This window comes from Sphaeramia orbicularis, chromosome 12, assembly GCF_902148855.1.
Source record: "Sphaeramia orbicularis chromosome 12, fSphaOr1.1, whole genome shotgun sequence".
NCBI lineage: Eukaryota > Metazoa > Chordata > Actinopteri > Kurtiformes > Apogonidae > Sphaeramia > Sphaeramia orbicularis.
Window position 1 is genome coordinate 39,139,971 of NC_043968.1, and position 26,375 is coordinate 39,166,345.

General features: G+C 37.8%; 1 protein-coding gene across 12 annotated transcripts in view; it reads right to left on the reverse strand.

Annotated features, from left to right (window-relative positions):
- ppfia2 (PTPRF interacting protein alpha 2) overlaps positions 1 to 26,375 on the reverse strand; it is a 200,122-nt gene that overhangs the window by 59,909 nt on the left and 113,838 nt on the right. The window lies entirely within an intron of this gene.

The following is a 26,375-nucleotide window of genomic DNA, read 5'->3' on the forward strand; positions in this document are numbered from 1 at the left end:
GACCATAGATGTGCACTTTAAAGTCACCTGTTGCATTAAACTGTTATGATAGATGCAAAGTTAAAAGGTTTGTCTGACCTGTATGAGAGGGATAATTCCAGGGTTTGATGCATGTTCATTGGTTTGTTCATTAAAATACACTGTGAAGCTGAGTGATATTCAGTGGCTCAAAGGGCTGCCAATTTGGGCCAGTCAGTTCAAGTGTAGTGTTGAAATATAGATCAATGAAAAAGACTGAAAATGCACTCAAATCAACCTTTAACCAACATTTTCAGGCAGGAAAACCTGAAAAATGTTAAATAATTCAGTATGTTTAACAAAGCAACAGTAAACAGAAAGTCAAGTTTTTGACAACATCTTCCTGCGCACTTCCACAATCAAAAAATGAAAACCTTGTAAATAAATTCTGTCAACTAAAACACTATAGGCCTTGAATGTGATCTTTAATTTTACTGGAAGCAATTAGTTGCAGCACAACCCTTTTAAGACTGCCATTAAAAGACGCCACATCGGAGTCTTCATGTTTTCTTTGCAAAAAAGTGTCAGAAAATGTCTTTTTTGCCAATTCTTTTATACCTTTGTTTTCCGGAAGAACTTAACTTTCAATATCTGGGCAATAATTATCATTATTACAAATAATAAATGCTTAAAATAGTGTGTTTTAGTGAAAAAGAAAAAAAAAAACACTTGAAGTTTTTAGCATATTTATTATTAGAAACAACTGTAAACGTCCTTAATGGAACTTTTTCAGACTACAAAAATAAACTTTCAACTATTTTACATCTACTCCAGCATGCTTTTTGCTCTTGAACATTCAATATCCATATTATGGCTTCATATTTTTTGTTATTTCCAGGCGTTTTTTTTAACCTGTGTGGAAGACTCTGAAACAGTTGTAACAGAGTCGTTGTAACGTGTTATATAGTGTTGGAAGGCTCAGGATCTCAGCTTTCTGATGCCATTTGAATTTTGTAGATGGTGCAACCAGTTCAGGAGTTACAGTAATTTGAATGCAGTAAAGTGCAAAATGCAGTATATTACACTGGGTTACAAAAAAATGTGTTTTGCAAGTTGTCTAGGTTTTTTCAACTGAATTAGGACCATTTTGCACCACTAAATCCAAAAATGATATGTTTTTCTCAATCAGGTCAGCTTTTTTTGCTAATTTGATTTTGAAAAATTTGATCTTCTCACACAATTGATTACATTTTTGTGACTTTATCAGTTGATTTTTTTATATAGTTCTCACCCAAAATAGGTTTTAAGAGAAAAAAAAAACATTTGATCACTTGATTCCTGTTAGGTACAATGGTGTATTCACCGCAGATGTAACAGAATACATCAGGCTTATTTTTGCAAGATCTTCTAGTCAAAGCCATTTCATTCACCTGTAATATTAAAAAAACCATTAATCATAAATTGGCAAAAGTAAAATCTTCAGAACTCATTTATTGCAAGAAATATGAAAGAATTTTGTATCATATGATGTGAAAATGCCCATAAATGTAAGCAAAAATGTTAAAAAGCCAATATGTAGCTTAGTTCAGAAAGTTGACCTGATTGAGCAAAATTAATGTGATTTTTGGATTCAGCACACCAAAATTATCCTAAATCAGCTCAAAAAACTTAAACAATAAATTTGTTGTTGACCAGTGTAATTAATGTGCATACCAACTAGGGCTGGGCAAAATATCAAACTGATTCATTTAGTCAAGGCTTTCCTGTCTTAAAATTGTGAAAAATGCCTTAATTGTAAAATTGAGATTTTTTTTTATTTTTTATCTCAGCCAAAATGAAGATTATACCGTCTCTACTTTGTGTGGGTCAATATGTAACTGAGGGACTTTTTGAGTTCCCTTTACAGGGTAACAGTTAACAGATATAGTTGACATTTTTGCTGTTTTCAGGTCTAAAATTAACATAACCATAACACCACATGGCATTTTTACAGATTCTTCTAAATATCATATATACAATTGTGTAAAATTAAAATTGAAAGTTATTTATAAAGATATTGTAGTAACACTGTTACTATGATAAATCTACATTTGACTCACACTCTACTTTATATTAAATAATTAAGAAAGAGGAGACAGAACATATCTTAGAGTCTTGCCAGTGTTTTCTTCAGGAGGAAATGACATCATGTGGAGCAGGTCATGTGATCTGGAATTAACACACTTCCCTTAGAGGTGTTTTTGTAATGGGTAATTTAGATGAAATTGATTTCTCAGACACAGATACAATTTGTTATTTCCATATAAAATTTGATATTCTGCCAAAAAGGAAATATCTGTCATGATCATCTCAACTTAATAAAAAGAACACAATCAAAACAATTTCTGAATGTACTCATTTTATTATTGTTTAGCTAATTAGAAAGTGGTTGTTATTAAATTTGGATAGTTATTTAGATGACATTCTAGTATATCTAGTCATTTATTAATCATTTATTAATAAGTGATTGTTTCCATAATTAAATAATTATGGAATTTTTAAAGACATGATCGTCATGAACATAAAAAACATTTTGTTTTACTCTTAATAAAGATGTATGCAAGATATATCCCATGGACTTCAAAAGTCCCTCAATTATATATTGACCTGTATTATAAATTTATGTTACTGACTTGACTTCTTCCCTGGAGTCTCTGTGCTTTATCACCTCACAGGTTTTCCCTGGATCCTCACCAGTTTTCCCTGGATCTTTACAGGTTTTCCTAAGATCATCTCTGGACCTGCTGCTGTGGTCCTGCCTCTCTCCACCTTTATCGTCATCACTCACTTATCCATATAGTTACAATAGTGCATATTATACTGTTCTATACATGTTCTAGTTCAGTTATCTGTGCATGCATCTCCCCCTACCTCCTACCTCTCCCCCAGTCTCTCTCTATCTCTATCGCTCTCTCTTTTCTCCTCCTTTACTTTCTCGCTCTAACCCCAACTGGCCAAGGCAGACGGCCATCCTTCAGGAGTCTGGGTCTGCTCGAGGTTTCTGCTGTTAAAGGGAAGTTTTTTCCTCGCCACTGTCACCAGTCATAGTGTTTGCTCCTGGAGGATTCTGTTGGGTTTCTGTAAATTGGCTTAAAATTTGATTTGATTTGATTTGATCTATCTCCCCTTTATGTGAAGCACTTTGTAACATGTTGTTTTAAAAAGTGCTATATAAATAAAGCTTTACTTACTTATTTACAGTGAATGGGTTTCTCCAGATTCCTATGTAGATTTGGTAAAGAAAAAGTATTTCTGAACTATGCTTTGTCTTCAGTTCATATAGCTGGGAAAAAAAACAAAAAAAACAAAACTACAAACCATTCATAACACTGACCATATAGCCCACCTCTAACATGAAGTTTCATAAAGGTTGATGTTTATGAGTGATATCTGTCACTCACAAACACAAACAACGGTAAAACACATACTGTCCTCAGTGCAGGGCTCTAAATCTGGCACTGGCAGAGAAGGGTGAAAAGGTAGAGCTGGTGTTAAGGACTTATCTGAAACACAATCTGTGAGTGAAACCTTCTATGTTTTGGTTCAAGTAACCTCCAGCCTCTATGCCTTCTTCCCTCTCCGGCTGGAGCCACCGCTTTCATGTCTGTCTCTCTCAGGCCATTTTTTCTGCAGATGCATCCAGACAAAAGAATCTTAACAAGCGTGAACTACATTTATGCACCACTTACAGTCTGATCACCCTGCTGGTTCCCCCCCTGACCCAAACCACACAGATGGTCTTTAGTCCAGTGTTTTTCAACTGACTTTATGTTCACAATGTCATTCAATTCTCATATGTTGACTACAACAGTAACGTCCTGGTTATTCTCAGAGGACAACAAACAGGACATCATTTATAAAGAGTTCAGACCTTTTTCTCTTTCATCCCATTTACTATTAACCATCACAGCACGTGTCTTTGTAACAGATCATGTCAGGCAGGTACAAAGAAATCAAGGACAGCAGAAGACAAGTATTCAAGGACTGACTTTCTAAGCAGCAATTGTGAAAATGGATTTTACTCAATGCTTTGACTTAAAATGTTAACAGGGTCAGCCAGGATTAAAAGTCAAAGCAATGAGCAAATTTCTTAGAATTTTCACTTAATTTTTTTGTGTTTTTGATACCTTAAAGAAAGCTCCATTGTGAAATAAATCAAAAACAAGCCTATTCGTATAACTTTATTGACATAGCAGCTGTCAAAAGGAAATTACAGTGTGCTTCATTTGAAGTTCCAGCTACAGCTTACCATAATTACAGAAAAACCTTTTTTTTTTTTTTTTTTTTTTTTTTTTTTTCTTACAATCAAAAGAACATTGATCATGATTATTTTTTTCTGTACAATTGTGAAAAAAAGAAGCACTTTCTTGAGGTACAGTCTCTAAGCTGATTGCTAAAGAGACAGTAGTCCTTGACACAAAATTATTCAGTTTACTTTAACACAAAATAAAGCAGCAAATTCTCAGACTCAATGTTTGGGAAATGTTTGGTATTTTTTCTTGATCAATTTATAAAATGGAATAGCCAATGAATTTTTTTTTTTTTTTTTTTAGGAATTCAGCTACACATGACAGTACATAGACAATAAAAAATAATTTATACCTTGTAAGCTGTCAGCTAAACACAAGTGATTTGTCTGTCTGAGTACACATAATCAGAATCCACGCACCATCTGCCCTTCAGAAGACACGGACAATAACTCGTTGTAAATGAAAAACTCAGGGGAGTGATAAAGCACTGTGCCTCAAAGTCTCAACAAATAGTTTTAATGGTTATAAAGCCTCAAGCATGAGAGATGCTGCACTCTGTGATAACCCTCAAATTAGTGCTGTTCTATAGGAGTGACGGCTTCAAAAGAGTCTGGGGTACTCCCTTCTGTGATCAAAGTGCAGAGTTGAGGCCTATAGAAAGATGGGCTCCCAGGCCGACACCACCGCAGGATTAATGGCATGAAATCACAGAGTTGCAGGCTTCTGTCATGCTTGTAATAGACCAAACCCCAACCTAGACTTTCTATCTGCAATGTTCAGGATCAGAGGCTCTGGGACTTTAAAGTCAAAGTTAGTGAGAACACTAGTTTCCAGGAGAACTTAGAAAACAGACCTGCCTGCTTTAGCCTCTACCACTTCTGCTCTGAGATCCAAACAACCTCATTACATCTGAGGTCCCTTTAATGCCACTTAATTATTCCATAATGAATAAACATTTTGTTAGGTCCATGCTTTATTAGATACACATTAACATCAGCAGTCCTTCACTAAAGTGTCTTTCTGAAAGTTTGAAAAAATAAAAACTGAATGTCACAGACTGCATTACAAACTTTTTACAAATTTTTGCAGGAAAATAGCTTGCAGTGATGTCAGACTTTATATATTGAAGGACCAACACATTATATGTGTGTTAAGTTGTTAAAGGGACTATATATAGTATGTCTACTTTCAAATATTTTATGAAATTACCAATAATTATCCTTAGTGGTGAGAATAAAGAGTTGAGAAATTATGCCAAAGATTATATTGAAAAGTACTGGACTGTATAGATATGAACTGAATCTAATTACAGTGATGGTCTCGCAGATTTCCGTGACCACTAGAGAGAGTAGTGGGTCAGTCTGCCATGGTGGTGAAAACTAATGTCATGGGGTCTTTGACCAAAGCCTCAGAAAGTACTGAGATGCAATGAGAACCATTAAGAAACAACCTTTAGAGTCAAAGAAAGTGTCTTTTTGTTGTTTTCACCACTGGACACAGCTCTAAATGAAAAAAAAAAAATGTAATTGGGTGATGAAATCACAGCGTTTCATCTTCATGGTGAGTTTGATTATGAGGCTTATGAAGGTATGAAGTTATTGTGTGATGTTTTTATCTTTGCTAAGTTCACTGTTTGTTGATCCACAGTTCAGACTAAACTGATCTTGTTTGGATGATTCCAAACAGATCTTTAGCTCAACTATTGACAACACAAACTGTACAGAAAACTGAGGTGATCTGTGGTTTTCCTGTGGCTGTTTTCTGTCTAAAAACAGAGCTAAGCTTCCTTAATAGTTCTGTATCAGCTGAGGACACAACATAAGTGATACGATTCTAATATAACCATTTACAGAGTACTGGAAGTTAAGAGTTGGAAAATCGGTTTGGTGTCAGTATACTGCTGCAGTTCAAGCACTGACATTATTAACGTTTCAGAAAACATCAAACACAGTCCAAAGTCCCCTCTCTCAGTTAAAGTCAATAAAAACCAAACTGAGATCCTCAAAAAGTTAAAGGTTAAATTGTCAGGACAAATGGGTCAATTATACATGAGAGCCTTGTGACTTCACAACACCAGCCGAAGAGCAAGTCAGCTGTTAGAGTCTAGCAATTACCATAGCAACGGGGGATGTGTTGGCATGGTAATAGAGGCATCTCCAATCAAGAGCTCACTTACAGTAAACCACCACACAAGAAAATGACCAGAAGATATCTTAAATATTAATTTTGTTTTTTGGTTAATCTTTAGAAGGATTCCTACAACTGTCTGACTTTACATAGATTGTGTGTCCTAAATGTTTCTTTTATTACTTTACCTTAAATCAGAATTAGTTTTACAATATAACATGCATCTAAAAATCCCCAAATACCAGCATTGATCATTAACATTTTTATCTTTACCCGCACTGAGAATATCCATAAATTAAGCCCCTTTGTCAGTATAATACAGAGGCTTAGATGCTTTTTTTGCATTTTCCAAACTGTGTGTGCAGTAGGTCAGACACAAAAATTTGCTTAGAGCTCATAAATCTCTCTCCCAGAGGAATGTAGCTAATCACAGTCACCTCCTCTTAAGAAAAAGTCCTTCTGCAAATTGCATGTCTTGCTTTAATGCTTATGAGGCTCAAAAATCCCCCTCAACAGTGCCGCTAAAGTTGCTTTGACTTCAGTACACTGTCTCCACAGCTCTTCTTTAGAACAGCAAACCTTTGTCTTAGAACTCAGGTAAAGACAAAGCTGTGACTTTTTAAGAATGATGCTTCCTAAAGGCCACCCTGTCAGGACCTGGACAGATTATGGCTCTAGTGAAACAACATTTCACATCCTACACTAGAGTCCAATAAAACTTCACTAGACAGTGGAGTTATCATTATGTGGTGTACAGAGACACTGTGACAGATAAAAAAGACAAGGCCGACACCAGAATCATTTACAAACAAGTGGTGCCAGGCTCAACAAACCCCACCCCTCACACATATTGTAGCTTATTTTGGCATCAATCCAGCTGATGGCATCATGTGTATGTGTGTGCTGATGTCGGTATATCAATTGACTCTATATATGTGCCAAGTTTGAAGTAAACTGAAACAAAATTGATGTTTGTATAGACGTGAAATTTTGCCCATTAGAAGTAAATGGGAGAAGAAAAAAGATTTTAAAAATTCCTAAAAAATTTAAACTTTGAACTTTTTGAACTTTGACCTACTTGAAATGTAATGACATCTATTCTGGGACACTGGCAATCTATAAACCAAATATAGTATGAATTCACCCAATAGTTCTGCTGCTACAGACATTTGAAATGTTGCCCATTGTAAGTAAATGGGGGGAAAAAAAAAAAGATTTTAAAAATTAATTTAAAAAAATTGAACTCTGACCCACTATCCCAAAATCTAATGAGATCTATTCTGGATCACTGGCAATCTATAAACTAAATTTGGTATGAATTCAACCAATAGTTATGTTGCTAGAGTGTTAACAAACAAAGAAACAAAACAAACCAAAAACAATTATATTAACTTCTCCATGTCCATAAAGTCATGTTGTCAGTGTCTCCAAATAAATGTGGCATTAAGAAACAGACCATAAGACAGAATGATCAAATCTGAAAAACTATACTTGTAAGCCACTAACATTTGCAGAAAAACATCAAGGCAAAATAAATACAAAAATACTGCCTTAAAAAAACAACAACCTTATACTGCCTAACATACACAACATTCTTAACAAGAGTTATGTATCATGGCCACGCTGAATTATTTACAATATTAAAAATGCAGCACATGGAGGTATGTATCCATTCAGTGATATTCATTTTGCTGTATCTCTCAAGGAAAACACAACCTGGCAAATTTGTATTCCCAGGAAACACTGCCTCCAGGCCCTGTTCTCATAAATAACCTGAAGATGTGATGGTAGAGCCGATAGATACAGAGACGTGAATGGCCAAATGCACTGTGGTGGAAATAGGATTCAGTGAGCAGAGAGACAGAGAGAGTCGTAGCTTATAAATACAAGGTGCAGATGCACACACTGGGCTTGCGTGCATCCTCTGCGCATCAGTTAAATGGGCTTTCACCTCTGCAGCAGTTTTACAAGTCAAGCAGTGGTAGGAAGTGTGCAGTGCAAACACTCACACAGCAGACTTTTGGGACCGTGGGGACATTCATGAACTCCCTCAGGGGAAGTGATGAGAGCAATGCTGACGTTCCTCAATGCTGCCAGTTGCTGCCCAGAGTGAGTGGCAGGACTGTTTCACCACAGAAACACAACTTTCTGATAATGATCAGAATATGCTGCAGAACTGAGTGTTAAATGAAAAGTACAAGTGTCTGCATCGTCTGTCTATTGGCCAGTCACTGGGAGTGGATAGATGACTTAACCCACAGGTGTACTGCAGAAGATTTGATTTGAGACACCAAACGAATTGCAGAATTTCTTTCATTATCTTTTATTAAAGATTCAGCCTACCTCATTTTCTCACTATAAAAGTATTTATTATGTGTACCATTTTACTAATGAAAGGAAATACAAACAATGATGCCTGTTACACCAAAGTATTTAATCTGTGCATGTTTCCAATAAGAGATGCAGAAAATTATAGTTATCAAACATATCGATCTGAAATGGCACAAATTCATTTACGCACAACATCTCACGATAAACAGGTAAGGCCTATTGTGAAACGGGCTGTGATGATTATTATAAAGTACTGATCTATGGTCACCGGGAAAATGTCATGTGGTCTTCATGAGTTTCTCTGGACTTTCATTACAAATGTCACCTGAGGTCACTTCATCTGTGTCTGGTTGTGATGAAGTGTTACCACTTTATTTGATAGTCCATTCAAACAGCTCCAAAGTATAATAATCCTTTGGATGAGCTGAGGTTTGGCCCCGAGCCTCAGTAGAACCATGACCCACTGGACCATCGTCCCAACACCTCCCTCTCTTTCCCATTTCTCATTACCTGGGCAAACTGCCTACTACTGCAATATGTCAGGTACTGTATGTGTGTGTGTGTGTGTGTGTGTGTGTGCGTGTGTGTGTGTGTGTGTGTGTGTGTGTGTGTGTGTGTGTGTGTGCGCGCACTTAGAAGGTGATCTCTAAATGAAATGGTGGACAAGGCTTCCTCCTTGAGTGGGCTGACTGTTGGCATTAAAACATGGAGGTGTGCTTCTGCAGGAGTCATGCTTCCAGGCTGAAAAAATACTGGCCAATAGTACATCACTCTGAAGGGAGACCGAGAGGTGGTGTTGTGATTGACAACCTGCTGATTCACTAAATGAAACATAGAAAGGGCTCCAGTATCTGCTTTTGGTGCAATCTCCTGCACCCCAGATCAGCCAGGTCTAGATGGCATGGTAAAAAAAATCCAACTGTTTTTTCCACTGTTAATGAAGATTTTTTTTCTGTCTACATGGACTCAAGATGAAACAAGGCTTAAATAGCATTATCCTTATTAAAACTATACACTATATTTGAGCATTGTCAACAGACAAGAATGCCAAAGAACCAGCACTGAGATTATCAACATGTATTATTTCTTCAGTATTTCATAAAAAGTAACTGTTAATAAAACAAACCACAACCACAACTCTATAGTATTATTTGCAGCTAATGTTACTCAAGCTTACTGTTGACTGTCAGAGCTCACTGTGAGCAACTCCAAGGGAACAGTGAGAGTCTAATCTGTCTAAGTACAGACAACCACTGGTGCTGGTGTTTGAATGACAGCACATGAATCACCAGTCTTGGTTTAGCAAATTTTTCACATTGCTAAAAACAACTCTCACAACTTACTCCAAGCAGTTTGATACACCTCCAGTCCTGCCTACGACGAGAAGGAACAGAGAAATGTTAACGAGAACAATCAAGCTCTGAAATAGCCAAAAGAGTTCTTTGTAAATGCACTAAGGCCCTCATTTGGTACAAGAAAACAATGTGCTAAACAACAGACAAGAAGCAATGAGTCACAAACAGTGTCATCACGCTGTACATGTGTGCTTGCTCAGTCATTACTCAGAAGGAGGCGATTAATATTTGATAAACACTGGTATATTTACAGCTTAAGACCAAAAAAAGGACAGGGCAGTAGGTTATAAATAAACAATGAGATGAACCTCCAGCTATCACTGCAAATGCCTACACATGCTGCAAGGTGGAGATCAGCTAAACATGGGCCTACAGATTCTATAATAAGATTTAATAAATCAGGGAAGGTGAATAGTGACCAGCAGAGACGTTCAACTCAAGTACATATATCAATCTTTTGACAGTCAATCTTTTTTTTTTTTTTAATTCAAAGCATTTCTGTCTTCAAAATCGATTTGCATAAAAAGGCCCAGAATCATCATTTTGATCAACACAAGCATTTCATATGTTGATAAAGAAGGATCGGTCACAGTGAGATTGGATCGGACACTGAGGAGCCAAGGAGACCTTGAGGAACAAGAGGCTGTACATGACTTTCAGCCCAGCCAGCAGGCTCATTTCCTCCGCTTTAAATATTCAAGAAGCCTATCTGTGCTGAGCGAGCATCTCTTCTTTTTCACAGTGACATACAGGTAAGTTGAAAGTAAGTGACAAGTGTTACTACAGCAACTATCTATGATTGAAGCTATGTCTTTCATCTGTGTCCATGTCATAATAACGTGAAGGACACTCGCAGATTCAACAACAGACAGTCCAACTCTGGTTGCCATACAGTCCCATACCCACATGACAACCTTTAAAGGCATGAATATTACAATGTCTATGGTTTGCTCGTTCTTTGAAGATATACTGGCAACACATCACAACTTCAAAGACCTGCACACACCAACAAGCACACAGTAGAAAGATAATAATATAAAAATACAGAGAGGATGTAGGGGACTGAAGTGCATCAAGCTACACTGCATTTTAATGACTTTCACAATCCAAACTAGAGCTGCACAATATATCGTTTGAGCATCATCATTGCGATGTACGTGTGCGCAGTAGTCACATCACAGTTCCTGCAATGTAGGAGGCAAATGAACTCAACATGTTCTCATCTAATTTACACCTGGATACCTGACACACACTGCACACAGCGATCCACCAATCACAATCATTCTTAATCAGTTTGCCGAAGCAGACCACACCCATGCACATGGAGTGACTCGGTGGTAATAACATTGAAAAATGAGCAACAAACAAGAGAAAATCATGGAAAACAAAGAAAGCAATGTCAGTTATCTGGAATTATTTTGGCTACAAGAAGGATGATATTGAAACACGTGTTCTGTGACGATAGTGCCTTGCAATTGTTGCCACAACGAGAGGAAACAACTAATTTGTTTGACCATTCATGTCGGCGCCACACAGCTTTTTCATATCACAATATATATCATAAGGTTAAAAAAATTGCAGGGTCAGTTTTTTCCAGTATCGTGCAGCACTGATCCAAACTATACATATTCCTATTTGAGCTTATGTTGACTGTCCTCTAAAATAACATATAAAATGTAATGGCACTTCCCAGAGTTGGAGCATTTATGCATGATGAACTTTACAAAAATTAATCGTTCATTAACTTAAGACAAGTCAGCCATAAATAAAAGAAAGCCAATGAATTGTCTCATTTGAATAATGCATTGATTTTATTCAGGCTGAATGCCTCTGATTATTGTTGAAAAAGGACAGTCAGATGCTTTAATAAGTCAACTAAAGGTGACAAAAGGGAATAAACAAACAACACAAAGTTCTGGAGAAGAATAATTGCAGGTTGTGTTCAGGATGAAACACATTCTCTGTGCGTGTCTGATCTGATTTCAGATCAGTAATGCATTGGCCACTGTGCACTGATGCCTTTAATGGAAGCAGAGGCAAAGAAAAGGAAAATAAAAAACACACTTGTAGAACGGAAGGGACTGTTTCAGGGAAATCACATCAGGCATGTACGGCAGATTAAACAAGGGAAACTAAAGGTCAGGAGGGGTTTGTGTGAAAAGAAGTCGGTGTGTCTGAGACAGCATGATGGCGCTGAAGGTAGCAGGGGTGTGATTTACAATAACCTTTAGCTGGCGAGGTAAGGGGAGTCGTCTCTATGCTGTAAAGGCCGCTCGAGGCCAAGCCATAAATCTGCAAGAGGAAATTACAGCCTGACAATTTACAGCCCTTCAAGTGCCTTATAACTAATTTTGATCCTTCTGGACTCCTGGACTCGGAGCCAGCATGACTTCACGGCCTTAAACCACAAGTTGAGCCACAGCCTCCGGCCTCTAGCCAGTAGAAATCCAAACAAACTGCAGCAATAATTTCATTTAGAAGCTTATAATTCTTTTGAAACCGCAAAAAATTTGTGTGTTTAACTCAGTGAACCACTTCCTTTTTGTATTCCCAGAAACTATGTGGAAAAATTGCTTCTGTATCAAACTTCAAACAATCAAACATGTTTTATCTCTCTGTTTCAGTAAATGCATTCAGTCCCCGAAAGGAGAAGACAACCTGGGACAGCAAGGAGCATCCCTGTGTTGTCTGGCATTAATAATTCAAATACTTTGTCTGACTTGGAATGTTAGACTACAATAATTTTAGATATTCATCTCCCGGTCTCTAAGGCATGAGTGAAATAAGAATAACTGTTACAGTCTGATGCACTGTGGAGAGCAAACAAGTAATGTCAACACTGAGGAGACACACAGTCCCCTTACATAAAACAGATCTGGTTTACTGTGTGTTTGTGTGTGTGTATTGCTGTCCATGAAACACAAGGTCAAAGCAGGAAAAAAAAAACAGCCTCATCTCAAGATGGATTATTTGGCTCTCATTTGGGAAATGAGAGTGAAGCTGTGATACAATGTCTCCCAAAGACAGCCCAGTTTTAGTACATGTGCTTTCGTCTTGACATGCTCCGGTTCAGTGTACGGTCCAGTGATGAATTGATGCCACTACAATGCATGGTGATGCAGTGCCTGGATTAAAAAGGTCAGAGAGGGGGAGAGAGTTTTATTATGAGAAAGCTTCCTCTGTTTTCCACGTGTAATGTTCTGTCACACTGTTCTCATTCGGTTTCGGTAACATGGGGCATCCAGGCAGCAACAGAGCTGCATATCACTGCGAAACACCCAAACAAGCATGGCCGGAAATGTCAGGCCATCCATCATCTATTACTCATGGAGAGCAGAAAGCAAATAGCTCATGTGTTTTTACATTTTTCAGGGGCAGAATGTGATGCGCTTTTGTGTTGTGACTGGCATTCACCTCTGCAGCAGGAGATGATTCCCATAGCTGTTAACACAGGATCCTTTTGGGAAATGGGATTACTGTGCAAATGATGATTATTTTCACTATCAGCTAACCCTCTAAATCCCTATAAGGCTTTTTTTGTTTGTTTTTTGCAAACTTTATTTGTAGGATGTTACCCTAGTTACCACTTCATAGCCAAAGTAGAAGGTTAGTACTTGTGTTTTAAATGTTCCCACTGTGGGAAACATGTCTGCCTAATTATAACCAGGTGGTACCGAACCAGGTGACTGAAATGAGATTAATCAGTCTGAGAGAAAACATATTCCTGCTGAAATGTAAAATGAGATGAACTGCTGTGATGAAACCCACAGAGTGTGTGCTTGGATATAGTATTGTAAATCAAAGTCCGGTTGCCAGATAAGCATGGCAATTTTAGTTAGGCTGATAACCAGCTGAGCAACAGAGACGCTCAGTGCAGGCAACAGGCCACATTTGGAAAATTCATCAGACAAGTGGTGGGATTTGCAAAGATTACAGTACAGAGAGGGTGGGCTTTGGAGCATCGATGATTCAATCCCTGTCCATGCAGATAACATCCAGTGACAGCCACGATAAACAAAACACCCTCTGTGCATCAAAAGAGTGCACCGTCTGATGTTCAGTTCATGTTGAGATGAAAAAGACTGGTTAGATGTGGACAAACCAAAGCTTCACTGCAGGAATCTTGCAAGAAACTGTTTGTATATTTGACAACAAAGATACTGACAAACTATTAGCATATACAAAAACTATAGACATCTCTAAGGTGAACAAAGAGAGGCCATTCCCTCTCATTTCACTGCTGTAGGCATTAACTCCACAAGGAATAAACTGCAGTAACTCTACTCTCTTAACCCTGTGACATTTACTTATCCTCACTTTTTGGTGGAGTATTTGTCTTAAACTGGAGGCTGACATGTACCGTCTCCTCCTCTGGGAGCTTTAGGCCTAATTGACATGGATGTCATTATCACAGACCCTACAATTAAAAGCACTGCGAACCCTGAGAAAAAGAACTGAAGTGTAAAGTTTTCCCCAAAAGAAAAAAAGCTAAATATTTATGATACTGCACTGGGATACAAATAAAACAAAACAACAAAAGAATGAACATAAACCCTGTTTTGTGAATTAAAACTATCTTGCTGTTGCACTGAAGAGTCTTCTTTGTTAATAATTAAAGACCGACAACTATTTTTTTTTTTAACTTGGAAATTAATTGTTCTCTACATGTAGCTTTTCCTAAATGATCTATTACTATTTATTATTATATCCTTTTTTTTTTTTTTTTTTTTTTTTAGCAAAATATAACATTAACTGAACATAAAGAAAGTGTCTACAACCTTTGTCTCTTGTCAAACTATAAATCAGGGTGCTTGCTCTTTATCCAAATAAAAATTCCAGACTTATTCCAGACTTCTTCAAAACTGCTATTTTCTTCCCCCAAGACCTTGACTTTATGTACTTTTAGACTTTTGTACCTACTTTTTTGGTTGAGATTGTACCGGTTGTGTATAGTGGAAAAGTTCGTTTTAATAAATGTATGAATGAGTTAATGCATAAATTGCAGTAAGATTAAATTATGTTTTACTGACAGAAACATTTTCAAAATATATGAGAAATCACAGAAGCGCATGGATATCACACAAAGTTTCAGTAGAATCAATCCAGTACCGACTAGTTAGTGAAACCATTTCAAGTTTTTTATATGCTTTCCTCATGTATTTCTTATCTTACAAGATTATGTGCCTTCCAGCATACTCTAAAATTCAACTATGAGAAACTTTTTTTCATACTTTATTAAAACTTTCACATAAAATTCCCAACTTTTCAAGGTCTGGAAAACAGTGTTTCAATATTTCATACTTTTTAAGACTTTCAAGACCTGTGCAAGCACCTTGTAAAACTCCTACTACTACTACTACTGAAAAGCTGATGAACTGCATTTTATCCAAAATATTTAGATATATTGATAGGATTAGTCCTTCAAAAGTTATTAAATAGATGCTTTTGGTTGCCGGTGGCTGTTTAGGTCTTTGATGGTTTTAACCTCCTCTATAAAAAAAATCAATGTCTTGGTTTCATGTCTATTACATCATCTTCTATTTTGTCTCAAGGGGGATTTATTTCATATGTACACAAGTTAAGACTCATCCATTAGCATTTACTACTATTTCATGACACCAATGGGGAAATTACATTGCCTAATCATACCCATCAATGAGACCATAAAATCTCCAACAGCAATTTATGGTCAGTCATAAAAACACGTCTGTTTGTGTGTGATGTAGCTTTCATGACTGTTAAGTTCCTGGCACAACATTAAAGCTAAATGGCATATAAACATCTAACAGCTTAAATGAACAATTATGGATTCTCTGAATGGAGGAGGGCATTTCACATCACACTGCCATGTCACTTTACTGAATGCTGAAGGAGTCATTGATTTCAAGTATAATTGCTAGCGTTACATTCAGATGAATGCAATCGGTTTGTTTTTCCACTCATCTGTGGCTACTACAAAAAGGGCTTATGTCTACATTTGATCACTTGTTTCCAATGATAGCTGTAGATTAAACAAATAAGTGGACTTGGAATAGAGATGGTTCTTTCAGCTACTATTTCACAATTTAGGAATCAACTGTCAATTTGGATCAGAAACCTGGAAGTGAATGACATAAATCTGACAATGAAAATCCAATCTACTGGTTGGTCAATATAATAATAATAATAATAATAATAATAATAATAATAATAATAATAATAATAATGGATTGGATTTCTATAGCGCTTTTCTAGACACTCAAAATGCTTTACATTGTTGACCCATTATTCATTCACTCTCACATTCACACTCTGGTGGTAAACTACATTTGTAGCCACAGCTGCCCTGGGGCAGGCTGACAGAAGCATGGCTGCCAATTTGCACCTACGGCCCCTCCGACCACCACCAAACATTCATACACTAGTGTGGGTGGCACTGGAGGCAGGGAGGGTGAAGTGTCTTGCCCAAGGACACAACGGACTGACTAGGACAGAGCGGGATTCAAACCACCAACCCTTCGGTTATTGGACGACCTGCTCTACCACCTGAGCCACAGCCACAATATAGTAAATGTGAATGCTCTAAAAGCTGTTCTTGAGTTGAGGTTTTTCCTTCTTACACTTGTGTCACAAATGTCACCTACTGTTTTTCCTTGGAGCAATGTTTTTCAACCTTGGGGTCGCAACCCCACATGGGGTTGCCTGGAATTCACATGGGGCTGCCTGAAATTTCTAGTAATTGATAAAAAAAAATGTAAAAATGACTAATAAAAAACATTTTTTAATGATTCAATATATATTTCATTATAATTAAAACAACACACACTTTTCCTAATAAAAATCAAGCTCAAATAAAATACAAGATATAACATTTGAGAGGGCTTATCCTGATTGACCCAATCATGTGACCGCATGCGTTACTATGCTTCAACCTGCCCGGACACAGTCGCAGTCAGAAAACCTGACCAATCAGTGAATCGAAAGGTTTTTTCGCCCACCTGGCCCCGCTAAGACATCTCCAAGAGAAAAACATCTGACTTCCTGATGAAGGCTTGAAGCTGAAACACGTAGAAGTGTTTTTTGGGTCTAGATATGACCGTGCCACGTTAATAAAGGCATTTTAATGTTTAAAGAGTGTGCCTTGGATTTTTCATCCAGTTTGATATCTAAGAAAAATGTCTGTGTTTAGAATGTCCGGGGTCACCAGAAATTTGTGAGGTTAAAATGGGGTCACGAGCCAAAAAAGGTTGGGAATCACTGCCTTAGAGGGTAATCCTAACAAGAATTAAGTTCTGAAAAATAAGTAAATGTTTGACGTTTATGCATCTTTACACAAGGAAACCCAGTGAGCGTATAAATGTAACCCTGACCTCACAGTAATAACTTAGATGCAGCATGTCTGGGAAACTGGAGAATTACTGTCAGATGCCTCAGAGGCTGTTGCCTTTTAGGTTGTCATTAAAACTATCAGATATGAACATTTATCTTTTTGCCCCTGTTCTTGTCTTTTCCAGTCAACTGGCATTATCACTCCCCTCCAGCCCTCTCTCCTGAGCAGACTTATGGACACTTAGCTCGGCAGCAGATCACAGGGTTTCTACATGAATTATATGCACTTAAAAGAAAATCACTGTTGTGGACCTGAGGAGCGATGTTATCCCAGGTGCCCCGTGGGCTCTCGATATGGCCTGGTGACTGAGAGTGGTTCAAAAACCGATTCAGGAACAGCACTCATATTGTCACCTACCCCTGCCAAGTATTCTTGTATCATCAGTGCTGACTTGTAGAGCTAATGTGATGACAAGGACTTCATGTCTTATAGCTACTCATCATAAACCAATAATGAGTGAACTGGAGGCAAAAGCCAGTGGGTCTACAGGTATTGACTTAGCAATGTCATTTCACTACAACCTTTTGTATCTCCATTATTCAGAAGATGCTACGTAGTAGGTATTCTTGTGGATTCTTTCTTACATGAGAGCACCTCTAAGTAGGGCAATATATAATGCCAAATGAATTCAATTAATCAAGGTTTTGCTTTCTGGAAATCATGAAAAAGGCCTGAAATGCAAAATTCAGGTTATTCTTCTGGAGGCATTTCTCAAACATGACATCTAGTTTGTTTATAATATATTAATTGTGAAGATGTTTTTTCCAGACATACTTTACTTATACTGTATGTACTAAATAAGCTCAATTGTAAATCATCCACAACATTGGGGGAAAAAAAAAAAAATCAAGAATTAGTTTTATGGCCTTAAACTGCTAAAGTTTGTGGGAGCAGTGCACCCCCACCTAAATACACGCACAAATGCGGGGTCCCAGTCCTGGATGGAGCGTTTTCCCTGGAGGTCGGTCTAGTCCACGGTCATCTGGACTATCTAATCAGCGAGACAGAAGTTGAAAACATCCTCCAGGCTCCTGATTTGGGCCACAGGTATGTCTCGCATTATGTCCTGCGGTCACCCAGGTGGGGGGTGGGGGGTGGGGGTGGGGTCTCCACTCCATTCATTTTATTGAATCTTTGGAGAATTTATTTAGTTCTACTCCATAAATGTCATTGCCTGTACTGTATCCAACTGTACAATAAATCAATCATTAAGGAATATGACATGCTTTTTTCATTAAGTATATAAACAATATTCAGCTTTATCGAAAGAGAAATTCAGGTTCTCAGGAAAATCGACGATTATCAATTAATCCTTGATCGATCGATAATGTCAACCAACTAATGATTAATAGATTAATCAATTATTTGCATCCCTAATTCTGATATCTCATATTTTTCCTGACTTTTCCTAATCCTTCAGGAAAATGAGAATAAATACTATTTTATTGAAATTATTGGAGCCAGGCTGGTAACACTTGAAATATTTTCACTCTTTTGGAACCTTAAAGTTTATATTTTGTAAGAAAATAAGAGTTTTGTTTTGATTCTTTTCTGTTTAACTTGTGTTACCTTGTGTGAGGTAATTTGTTTCTGTTCCAAATGAACTAAAAAAAAAAAAAAATCAAATTCATTATTGTATAGAGGCTATTTCAAGTTGGTTATAATAAATGAGATATGAACAGTGACACTACGGTAGAACCCTATTATCACATATTGACTGTGTTTTTACATCTTCGGTTGGCAGTGAGGGTAACAAGAGGAGACATGCTGATACGTAGACACACTCCAACACCAGTATTTCCTCCCCCTTCTCTCGGTTTCTCTGCAGGTAAACATTGAAAGTCAAATGGCCTCTGGCGCTGCTCAAAATGAATTAGTGTTGAAGGCCTGGTGCTGTGAATCTCTGGCATTTTCTAAAAGGTCTGCAGCACGAAGAAGACCACCTGAGAGTCAGCCTGCGTTCAAGAAACAGCATTCAGAGCACACACACTGATGACTGATCAAAACAATTCCCTCTATTATACATATGAACGAACAATCATTTTGTCCACTTCAAAGTTCACGTTACACGGATATCCAGAACAATGTGGCCGCATGTTGACAAAACAGACCAAACTCCTAATTAGTTGCATTGCTTTTCCAATGTGATGCAGCAGCTGGAGGAGGGAGTCGAGGCATGCAGAAATCAAACATTAACACAGACTCAGGCAGAATGGGATGATAACACTGTCTGCTGGCAGGGAAGTAGAGGTGCTGAGATAAGGAAACACAGATTGGCCTGCAGTGCCAGCAAATGCAACACAAACAACTCACAGGCGATGAACATGCAGTCCAGCCCAGAATGTGCTGACAGGATTTGAGCAATGACTCAAAAGTGGGATCAGGTTTCTTGTTACAGTAATAAAACCGCTGTGATTGGATCCAGCAGGAGATAATGATATTAGATGATAGTTGTTTTTTATGTTTTGAATTCACAATGAGCTGCTGTTGATGAGCCAGTTTTCCTTTGCCAGGCCTGGTCTGATTGTGAGTGTTGGAGAGAGCTGACTGGATACAAGAAAGACTCCACACACCCACCCACTCTGAAAACATGATGTGTTGGGGTCCACATACTGTGACGGCTGTCCTTGGGAGGTTAATGTCCCTAATCTCCTTGGGGGCTCAGAGGCCAGATGTTTTGCTATGCCAACTTGGCTAGGATTTGGCTCCAGTGTTCTGTTACAAATAGCATCCATCACATTAAGGAACAAAGCTCACATGCTACAAGAAACAACAGCTTTCTGCCTGGAAGGTTCAATCATTTAATCTATCTCTGTTAAAACTGAAAGTTGAAAACATCTTGATTAGTGAAGTTAACCAAATTGGGAAGTAGTGTTGCTGAGTTGTGTTTACCTCAGCTGTCAGAGATAAAAGTGAACGTCACATCTGAGTTGAATCTATCCAAGTACAGTCAGAAAACCAATAGCTATATCAGTTTGAGCCACGTAGGCCATTGCATTCCACTTGCAGATACAAACCCACCTTGTCTACTGATAGTCGTAGGATAGTAACGGGTGTAACACTTATTTAAAGACACAAACAAGACAAAATTACCACTTAAGAGTTTTTTTTTTCTACTGCCACTGCACCCCACAGCCATCTTGAATTTTGGTAGTGATGTAGTTCTTGACACCGGTCTGGTTTGAGATTGAGATTTTTTGTGGTCTCGGTCTTGTCACGGACTCAACTCATTTGGTCTCGGTCTTATCTTGGTCCTGACTCTCTTTGGTCTCAGTCTTGTCATGGTCCTGACTCTCTTTGGTCTCGGTCTTGTCTTGGTCCTGACTCTCTTTGGTCTCGGTCTTGTCTTGGTCCTGAATCTCTTTGGTCTCAGTCTTGTCATGGTCCTGACTCTCTTTGGTCTCGGTCTTGTCTTGGTCTTGACTCTCTTTGGTCTCGGCTTTGTCTTGGTCCTGAATCTCTTTGGTCTTGGTCTTGTCTTGGTCCTGACTCTCTTTGGTCTTGGTCCTGACTGTCTTTGGTCTCGGTCTTGTCATGGTCCTGACTGTCTTTGGTCTCAGTCTTGTCATGGTCCTGACTCTCTTTGGTCTCGGTCTTGTCTTGGTCCTGACTCTCTTTGGTCTTGGTCTTGTCTTGGTCCTGACTCTCTTTGGTCTCGGTCTTGTCTTGGTCCTGACTCTCTTTGGTCTTGGCCTTGTCTTGGTCTTGGACATAGCGGTCTCGATGGGATTTGTACAAAAACCGTATCATCACAGAATAGTATCATTATTTATTTTGCACCCTCTTCAAATGCAACCAGTCAGATGCATCTATTTTGAAAACATGTTAAACTGTATGACTTAATATGAACATTTCCTCGTACATCCCGTCTCTTTCCCTTGACGAGTTCTGATAAACTGGTCATAGGAGAGGACAGCAGAGAATAATATTTTCATCAGGCCTAGAGGGAACGTTCCATTCATGAAATATAGGCCTAACCTGTAACTATGACAAATCTGGGTGATTTTAAATGAAAGACATAAGAACAATACAGTACAAAAGATAGCAATGCCTTTTGCTGTACAACTGATATAAGGTATCATGTCATGTCGATTCTAGCACTAGTCTGTTTTCGGTCTTGGTCTTGGACTAGGTTTCGACAAGGCTTGATCTTGGTCTCGTCTTTGTGTGTCATGGTCTCGGTCTGGGTGTTGGGTCTTGGTCTCGATACCCTCCGGTCTCTGCAATGTCTTGGTCTCAGTCTAGTCGGTCTTGACTACAACACTAAATTTTCGGTCGGTGTTGGAGAAGTTCTTCCTGCTCCCTAAGTCGGAAATCTAACCTCAGGGGGTGTTCAGGTTGGAATTTCAGACTGGGAAATTGGAACAACTGTTATCTTCAGAAGAGCAGTTCACATGTAAAGTTGAAAATAATTTCAAATACATTTCTAAAAGAAAGTCATTACTTTATCCACCACCTTTGCTACCATGTCTGGCATTAATAATAACAGAGAATAAAAAAGGAAAACTTCAGGAAATGTACAGATAGTAAAACAAAGAGTGTGATTTAACATTAAGTTGGTTAATTATTTCCAGTCCGTGCAACCTAACAAATGGTGCAGCTCAAAAAAGCCTTGGTCATTGCAGTAGCAAAGAGCACTCAGGAGGCTTTCTTTGCTGCAGCTTTGGCCGAGGCTCAGACAGGACTACACTGGCGCAGTCGGCAGGATTACCACACAGAAGACTCTGTCATCCTCTTCTCACCTGCCCCCTATGCCTACTGAGCACAATCACTTGGTTTAGGTTTGTATCACCAAGCACTGAGCGCTGCAGTCACACATTCAGAGACCAACAGCAAGCACAGGCAACACAATCGATCAAGGAATGCTTCGGTCAGTAAATATGCTTTGTTTTATGTTTTAAAGATTTAAATTGTAATATCCAATGGCAAAAAAGGGTAGACATGAGAAAACAGGCCCAGAGATCCAAATATAGAAGTAGGTCATCCACCAGAGTTAAAACGATACTTCCTTTATGCTTAAAATAACACCATTTACTACAACTAAACTTGTGATGCAAAGGCACGTTTGGTAATACTAAACTGTAAAACATGATAAAATGTGAAATGTAGACAGAAAAAAGCACTACACTATCCTCCTAGGACATAAACAAGTGGAGCCTCCTCAGTGTCGTCTTAATGCAGTGGTGAGGTCACATCAAGGGCACAGGATGACTGATCTGCAGCAGATGCACTATCGAGGAAAAGCATGACAGAAAAACACTCAAAACCTGCCTTAATAATACAAGAGGATGGACCAAAAAAAAAAAAAAAAAAAAAAAAAAATATATATATATATATATATATATATATAATACATATGTGTGTGTGTGTGTGTGTGTATGTACATATACACTCGCACACGTAGGTCAAATTAGTTTGTTTAGACTCCAAAAGGTCTGTCCGTTTACATCCAAATATGCATCAAACACTCCTCTGTTAAAATTATAAAAGTATAAATTTCCTACTCATATAAACTTTTATTCATACAGTGAAACAATGCAAACAATACAAAAATCCAAGTCAGCAGCTGAATTTAAGCCAAACTGCATGATTCCAAAAATGTTCCCTTTTGTCTCAGCAGACCCATTTTTCTTTACAAGTGTCAGTTTGAGTCAGCCTTGCTTTCCTCACTTTAAGCAAAAAAAAACAAAACTGTGACCTTCATAAAATACTTTAAAAGTCATTCAGCCAGATAACACTGATTTGTTTGTAATTATTGTTCTATTCAGCACTGCATGACATCAAAGGACATTCAAAGGGATGTGTGTCTGGTGTGATGTTTGTGGCAAATACTGTCATTAAAGTATTAATCACGATTTATGGCCTCATCAATTTCAATTGGCCTCAAATGTAGTTTAGATTTGTTTTTTTTCTTTTCATTTTTAATTGATTATCCAAACTTCTATTTAGAAACAATATGTGTTGCAGGACAGGACCTACACTGCTAATATATCACAAACATAAAAAACAATATTATAGATGTTGACAGAAAAGGAAATATCAGCATATCATACATGTCTAGTGAAAGAATAATGTTTGAAAACAATGAGTCTATTACACATAGTTTAGTTGTTTTATTTTTTTTAGCTTTAATTTAATATCCTTGTTTAAAGGCTTATGGATGATGGAAGATCGGGATGAAATAAAGATTTTTTTTCATCATTGCTGATTAACCGCCTTAAAGGTCACGCAGAGTAATGCAAATATTAAAATATAATGCTGTAATGCCTATTTCTGTTTCTCTCATTAAAAAAAAAAAAAAATATATATATATATATATATATATATATATATACAGGGTGGGGAAGCAAAATTTACAATATTTTGAGGCAGGGATTGAAAGACAGTGTATGACCAATTAGTTTATTGGAAGTCATGAGAATTTATTTGCCACAAGAAAATTGACATAATAGAAAATGTTTTTATTCTATGTGTCCTCCTTCTTTCTCAATAACTGCCTTCACACGCTTCCTGAAACTTGCGCAAGTGTTCCTCAAATATTCGGGTGACAACTTCTCCCATTCTTCTTTAATAGTATCTTCCAGACTTTCTCGTAATAGTTTTGCTCATAGTCATTCTCTTCTTTACATTATAAACTAGGGCTGTGCAATTAATCGAAATTCAATTACGATTTTGATTATTACACGCAACGATTACAAAAATGATGTAATCGAGAAAAAACGATTATTAATTTTGAGTCTTTTTAATTCACGCGCACGCAAGCTACCATGAGCTGCTCTGCCCCGCCCCCCTCTAAGCTACTGCTGCCAGCTAGCCGGCAGGTCCACCCCAAGAGGAAAGTTGGACCTAGCGGTCTGGAAAAACGGCAGGAGAATCACAGCAGAAGTGCTTGGTAAACAAAAAAGGCAAGTCCAATTCAATTGTATGGAATCACTTTGGGTTTGATGAAGAAGACGAAGAGCAAAAACACATCACGTGCAAAAAGTGTTTCGTAGTTGTGTCCACACCAACCGCTTACACAACAAACCTTTTTAACCATCTAAAGTTTAACCACCGCCACCTTTATCATAATCTCATGAAAAACTAAAACACATAAAAACAACTCCGTCTACAACTTCGTCCACAATGCAATCTTCAGTTTCCGAATCTCTTTCCGCTGCAACTCCCGTATTAACGTAACCCTAACCCGTATAACCCTAACGTATGTATTCTAGATGGCTGATGTATACAGAAGGCCTTAACTGAAACCTCACGGCATGCCACTGAATTTACTGTGAACATACTTGAATTTATAATTTGCACTTTACGTGATCTTTTTTTTTTTTTTTTAATTGCTACAGTTCTATGGCAAGTCTATAGCAGTTTAATTACAGTGCACTATTTATTTACAAAAGGAAACATACTTGAATTTACAGTACACTTATTTGCATTCAAAGATTTTTTTGTTTCATACAAAAGTGAACATACTTTGTTTTAGTGGTTAAAAGCTTTATTTATGTTTAAAGAGTATATTTTACATTGTTTTGCAAGAAAAAAATAAACAACTTTAAGGTTAACAAATTATCGTTTTTAATAATCGTGATTTCAATTATTGCTAAAATAATCGTGATTATTTTTTTTTTCTATAATCGAGCAGCCCTATTATAAACAGTCTTTATGGACACTCCAACTATTTTTGAAATCTCCTTTGGTGTGACGAGTGCATTCAGCAAATCACACACTCTTTGACGTTTGCTTTCCTGATTACTCATATGGGCACAAGTTTCTGAAAAGGTATGGATAATAGTGTTAGGTATGATTATGACATCAATATATGTTTGGTTTCAACACAATTGACGTAGTGCCTGCTGAGAAAAAACAACTAAATGTTCATTGTAAATTTTGCTTCCCCACCCTGTATATATATTTGCGGTGGTACTACTTTGTTTTTACAGCTGTCTTGTGTAAACCAAGAGGCCAAACATGCGATGGCAATAACTGGCTAGTCTTGGTGAGTTGCCAGTTCCGTACCCTCCACCAGTCTGCTCCCTCTTGGATCTTGGATGCTGTTGTATTGCCAGATCAAGATGCACCATGTGGAGTGAGCCCTGTTGGGAAGAATCACTGCCAGATATGTGTCTGAAATCTCAAGGGTCTCTGTGGTTGTCAGATATGTGTCAGAAATCTCCCGGGCTAGAGGGATGCCAACTCTGCCTCGGTCCCTGACAGTCACTGGGTTGCCAGCTCTGTTTCAAACTGCAAACATTACAGAAATGCACCAAAGGCTCTGATGAGCTGTTGGGTTGCCAGATATTTGCCACAGTGGGTGAAATGAGAGCTCTGAAGTGTACCAGACATTGTGAGTCGGCTTTGGCTGGCTTCATAGATGAAATGATTTTTAATGTGGGTGGCTCACTGAGGCACGCTGAAGCATTAAAAAACAATATGTGATGTACTGTGAGCTCAGTCTGATTGTGTTGTGCTGACTGTAAATTACTCATTCATGATAATTCAATAAAAGTCCAATTAAGAGACTTCATTGATTTGTCATATTTGCTTGTTCTGCCAATTTTCTGTCTTTAAAAATTCTTTGTAAGGAATTCTGTCTGCAGGATGATGGCAAATATAGTACATGCTGAAAGCTTTGGTATCTTCACAAAGAGATTTTATTGTGACATTGCTGGGATTGATCTAGTTCTTTGTTAATCTTTTTTTTTTTTTCCTGTCACCTTTTTATTACCGCCAAAGCTAAACTGAAGGAGACGCTCATTTTTAGCTCTGTCACTCTTTGTTCTTTTCCTTTCTTTGGGACAATCCAACTAACCGACCGAATCACTTAATGCATCCAAGCTGCTGGAAACGTCTAAGAATAGAGACTCAGACTGTGAGGAACCTCTGAGAGCTGGCAATCAGTGGTTGAAAGGGGTGGTTTGAAATGCAAATTTTATTTCATGTAAATTAATTTTC